The 6,083-nt window shown below is 29.4% G+C and overlaps 1 long non-coding RNA gene across 3 annotated transcripts; it reads left to right on the plus strand.

Moving 5' to 3' along the window:
- The first annotated feature begins 282 nt into the window (after window positions 1-282).
- LOC130732433 (uncharacterized) lies at window positions 283-2,760 on the plus strand. Of its 3 annotated transcripts, XR_009017036.1 has the most exons (5): window positions 283-725; window positions 1,529-1,714; window positions 1,881-1,983; window positions 2,294-2,386; window positions 2,529-2,760. It is a non-coding gene; the product is annotated as an uncharacterized LOC130732433 (long non-coding RNA). The 3 variants fall into 3 exon arrangements; XR_009017034.1 differs by having other exon boundaries at window positions 2,294-2,760; XR_009017035.1 differs by having other exon boundaries at window positions 1,536-1,714; window positions 2,294-2,760.
- Window positions 2,761-6,083: the final 3,323 nt, after the last annotated feature.

Consider the following 6,083-nt stretch of genomic DNA (forward strand, 5'->3'; position numbering starts at 1 on the left):
CTTTTATAGGTATTCTTCCCCTAAAATATGGATTTAAATATAGCGTAAGGCATGCAAATGGATGCAATAGAAGATGATTATGTTGATCATGAGTTATTTTATATGGTTGTGTGTTATTTTCTCTGTCATTCAATCTCTTCTTTCATATCTGTATCTTTTACTTACTCATAATCCTGGTGGTTGGAGATTGTAACAACCATTGCTCAATATCTCATGGAAACTATATTAATACTAAGCTTTGGTAGGTGTCCATTAGTCCAATGCTTTGTTGGGGGTGTAGGTTGTCTATTGCCAGCAAGCTCTTCTAAGATAGTCTTCAAGTCATTCTGTATTCTTTCATGTATAGTCCACTGACATAGGAGGCGAATGTATACATAAACTATAGAGAATTTAATTGTGCATATTCAATTTGTAGCTTTATTCATGTAAATTAGTAGTTGAGACTCCATGATAAGTATTTTCTTTACAGAAATTTGTTTGATTTATTCTCAATCAAGCCTTCAATGTTGTAGTGTGATAGAGTTCTTAACACAATTTTAGAGGAGATGGAACATCTATTGTGGTTCCTCTCCTAGAATCATATTTGCTCTTATTTGATAGATTGTATTTGGGGATGCAATTTCACGGGACATTGGAATGTGCTGCTTTTTGTGGTGTGTAATGACAGTGTATTTATATTCAAGGCCAAGGTCAATATGATGTGTGAAGCTGCTGAGAAGATTGTGGTTAGTGATCCTAATATCTCAATTCTAAGTTGCTTTTGAATACCATTTCAGTAATCTTTGAAATATTGAGTTAATTTAGAACTGAATATCTCAACGTTTTAACATCTTAAAATGGTCCTCACAAGGATGCATCAAATATATCTTCTATGTCAATCTCATTTCAGTTCCAATGTGTTAGTATATATCATCATGATATGTAAAGCTATGTTTTTAACTCCCGTAGGAATTTGAAGTTCTAGAATATGTATGACTTTTCTTTTAGAGTAATAGTTTGGTTTGCAACTAACATTATTGTAAACCTTGGTAAAGTTCACTTTTAGAGTATAAACCTTCAACTGTTGCAGAAGTACATTCCAATTTTAAGAAGGGTTTGCGAAATTAATTTATGCTTTTTAGTGATATCATTTAGCGTCTCCAAGAGCAGTTACCAGAGTTGTTTTATGGCTACATCGACAGAATCTAACCATACCATGTTTGTTATACTTAATTATTTAGGAAAAGGAGCCAATTTTGCAAAACAAAAACATAAGACACCATTCCATGAACTTATCTTTTAAAAAAGTCTTCAATGAAGAAGTTATCCCAATTGATGCTAAGATAGCATTATTGGTTTGTATATCTATCCTCTTTTTTAGAAGCTTATTTTTTTTTTATCTATTATCTTTTGTTGGACCAAGTATTTTAGATCTATTTTTTTAACTATAGGCTAACATTGATATCTAAAGAAAGAAGATTTGACCTGGAGTATTAAAGAATCGGATGACAAATTCATGCTGATAAGTTTTTATCACATTTTCTTTGAGGAACTAGCCACTTTGGAGAGGACAAAGGACAAAGGCTGCTGAGGAATAGAGTTTCAGCTCAACAAGCAAGGAAAAAGGCATAACAAAGAAGAGGAAAGGGCATGCTTAAAATTAATTGGAAACAAAAGTCAAAAAACTTAGAGATGAAGAATTCAGATTTCAAGGATAGACTCATCACTTTGCAGAGTAAGAATCAAATGCTTCATGCTAAGATAGATGCAGAAGAATACAACAGGAGAGGGAACTATGGTGGTATCTATCATGCTGAATGAACTTATTACAAAAATTGCATATGAAACATAGAACTGTAGTAGAGAGTTAAATGTTTGTTTAGATTATTCTCATTTTGTAGGGGTGCATGTGGATATGACATGAAGTGAAGGATGAATCATAAGACATGCATTATTACTAAAAAATTATGGACATTAAGCACTCCAATGGAAAATTTTATAAAGGTCAGTATTCTTTTTATTCAAAATTAATTCTTCATTGCCCTCTATTTTAAGCATTAGACTTTTTTTCGAATCCTTTCTACTACAAATTTTAGCACAATTTTCTCTTGACTTTTTCTACTTTCAGTTCTCTCATGAAAGTTGATGCATGCTTTGACTATACAATGAAGGCAACTATATGCTTTTCTAGAAATTCAGTTCACACCAAACAATTTGCTAAATATCACTAATTCTCTTTACGAAGAAAATAGTCTTTTCTATCATTTCTAGATCTCTCGAGCCAAAATCGTCACTAAATGGAGTTTACTTTTAGAATTTTGCAGGAGGCATTGGTATTAAGCGAAGTGCAGAATGATTGGTGGAAGTTATGTAGAGTTTACCATTCCTATTCCAAAGACCAATAAAGGTACTACAAAGTACAAATAAGTTGTTATACATAGAGTGGTTGGAATGAACAATATTTAGCAGCTTTCAGGATAAACCACTCACATTTGTTGTTAAAAATAGTTAGTCTTACAGTTAATACAATTTCTTTTGAGTGTTTTCAGATGTAGAATTCATAGGGTATTCGAGCTACTATTTCAGATAACGAGAGGGAGAAGGATATGAAGTTTGAATATTTGTGAGTCTTTATCACGCCTAAGGAAATAATTGAGCTGGATTTTTTGTAGGTATCATACTTATTTTTCTGTGTTTCGGTTTTTCTGTAATGGTTTGAAGGATTGATATGTTTTAAGCGCCTCCTTCCTCCAAGTATAAATAATCATTGAGATGGTTATGTTTTACAATACACACACCCTTAAATGAACTCAATTCAAATTGCTAACTACCTCCATTGTAATAATGAACTCAACACTTAACATATAGTTGTTAATTTCTTTTGATTTTGAACTGCTATGCTCATTTAGGTTTGTGAGATTTTGGTTCTGTTTTACTTTGATAGTATACCTCTAAAGGTTATTCATTTCCTTGAAGTGAATGAAAAATATTTTGAAGTTATAGTCTTGGTAGGTTTTGTTTGTCAAGTTATATTTGAACATTTTTTACTTCTTTTACTAAAGGTCATTCATTTCCTTCATTGTTGTATCTTTGTAAAACATAATCCCATTTCCTGATCTCCTCCTGCTCTATGTTTTTTGGTAATTTTGAATTAATAGAGGTAAATCAAATGTAAAACAAGCAATGCAAATTTTGTTATTGATAATCTTGGTCTCCCTTAATGAGTTTATAAACACGATTAGTAAGTACTCATGGGTAAGTTTAAATTTGATATCCTGCATTGCCTAAGGATGAAGTATTTAACTTTGCAGTTTTTAATGTAATTAGAATTTGTTTTATGAAACTGCAAACTCAGAGGCTTGAGACTCCATTAAAGTGGTGCCAAACTGTTGAAGAATAAGCCAGGGCAGTAGTTGAGCCCAAGTGTTTGCTAACCAAAATCGTTGTGATGACTAAATTTTCTTTTGCGTATAGTGTATTGTAGTGCTTAAGATAGAAGAGAACTCTTAGAGTCCCTCTTATGTGAGTGTAAGAAAGAGGAAGCTGCGCCTATATATTTAAACAATTTTAGTCCTTTTACTTATTAATTGGTGTGTACAAATTTTCAGATGGCAACAAAATTTCAATCTATGCAACAAAATTTTCAATTTAAGACTTTTTCTCCACTTTGCTCATCATTTTCGACTCTTCTATTTCATTTGTTGTTTATTATATTTTTAATAATCAATGAATTGATTGATGTATTAAATACAATAGACATATTCCCCGTGCAACGCGCGGGTAAAAAACACTAGTATATTAGAAAAGAAGAACTTCCATAGTGACGTGTCAGCACCAGATTAATTCTTAGTGACGTGTCAGCACCAGATTAATTCTCATAAAAATTATTCCACGTGTCAATTTGTTAGAGGATATAATTTTCAATTGATATATGTTTTAATTTTATATATTCTAACCTAATTAATTGATATTATTTTAGAATATATAATTTTCAATTGATATATGTTTTAATTTTATATATTCTAAAATAATTGATTGATATTATTTTAAAAGATAAGATTTGGTCTTTTAATTTATTTTTAGAATATATTGATTAATTTTTATTGAATTTTCGAATTTTTTATTAATTCGGGATTTTATGAGTTTTTATTGTGATTTGCTAGATTTTGTTAGTTTTTATCTATCTTTATTTAATACCATTTTTAATATTAGATTTGATTGGGATTTAGGTTGTTTATTTCTTAATTTAATTTTAATTTATCTTATTATTTATTTTAAACCCAGAAAATACTTTATTTTATTTTAGATTTACTTTTACAGTATATTAATTAAATTTTCTTAAATTTTCGGATTTTTAATTAATTCAGGATTTTATGAGTTTTTATTGTGATTTGCTAGACTTGGTAGTTTTTATCTATCTTTATTTAGTACCTTTTTAAATTTTAGATTTGATTAGAATTTAGGTTGTTTATTTCTTAATTTTATCTTATTATTTATTTAATTTTACTTCCAGGAAATATTTTATTTTATTTTACATTTGTTTATAGAGTATAATAATTAATTTTTATTAAATTTTTGGATTTTTAATTAATGCATAATTTTATGAGTTTTTATTGTGATTTGCTAGATTTTGATAGTTTTTATCTATCCTTATTTATTATTTATTTAATTTTAATTTCATGAAATATTTTATTTTATTTTTGAGTTACATTTAGAGTATAAATGAATTTTTATGGTATTTTTATTGAATTTTCATATTTTTATTTAATTCAGGATTTTATGAGTTTTTTATTGTGATTTGCTAGATTTTGGTAGTTTTTATCTATCTTTATTTAGTACCTTATTAAAGTTTAGATTTGATTAGGATTTAGGTTGTTTATTTCTTGATTTTATCTTAATTTATCTTATTTTTTATTTAATGCTAATTCTAAGAAAAGGGAGTTGATTTGGTGCTGAGGGTCCACAAAGCTACCATGGACACGCAGAGATTTGATAGCTGCTATTTCTACCTCTGCCACATGTCGCGATCAGGACAGAGGTATGCCGTAAGATGATGTTGCGTGAAGAAGAGTTTATCATGTTGTGATTGATGGTTTGTGTCATTTCAGTTTATCCTTTGTTCGTAATTCAATCCTGGATTCTTAAATTTCACATATTTTGTGTGTTTTGATCCAAAAGTTTACAAATTTTTGCATAGACCCTTTAGCGAATCATTGTTGAAGACGTAATGTTTTGATTCTGATGTAATGTTTTTTCTATTGTTCTTCTTCCGCTTTTGTATTTTTTAAAACCAGATTTTAGTATAGTTTGTAGAAATCCATGCGTGTGAAGCCATTCTAAACCAAATTTTGGTATAATTTATAGAAATTTACGAAACTTAGGATAGCCTGAATTTATATTCATTTCTCAAATTTTGCATGTTTTTATTCATCATGTTTGAGCTGTGTGTATAAGCATACTATTTGCACTGTATGTGAATGATGCACAACTTACTAATTTTTTTTTTTAATGATGCACAGGTCAGTCAAATTGATGAAAGCATATGAAGAGCTCACATTTAATCTTCAAGAGTATGTTTAGCCCATTCTTAAGGTTGGTTCATGTTTTCCTCAAACTCATTAGTTTTGCATATACTCATATTTTAGTATGTCAATTGGGTGACTTATCTTACTTTACTCTATATATTTCCTTAAGTTCAATTTAAATTGATTGTTAGTATAAGTTTATTGGTGAAGTAACCACAATTATTTTGGGTGGGAGAATTGTTTTGTTTTTTTCTCACATATATAGATAATTTGCTGTGGTGCGCATATATGGGGCAATACACCAGTTTTTGTTTCTCTTGACTGAAATGTTCCTTTGGTTTTTTGTTTCACAAAGGTTCCACCCCAAGATTCACAAATACACTAAATACAATTCTTTCACCACAGTTCTTTCAAATTAGTGAAGGAGGGTATTTTGTTCTTCAAGACTTCATTATGGGTTTCTGTTTCAATCTTCTTCATGAATTGATTTTGTTCTTTAACTAATTGTAAGATGCCATATGCTTCAAGGATTCCTGTTTTTCTCTTCTTAATCAAAAGCAAAAGGATTTAGGAAAAGAA

This window comes from Lotus japonicus, chromosome 1 (genome assembly GCF_012489685.1).
Source record: "Lotus japonicus ecotype B-129 chromosome 1, LjGifu_v1.2".
Lineage (NCBI taxonomy): Eukaryota > Viridiplantae > Streptophyta > Magnoliopsida > Fabales > Fabaceae > Lotus > Lotus japonicus.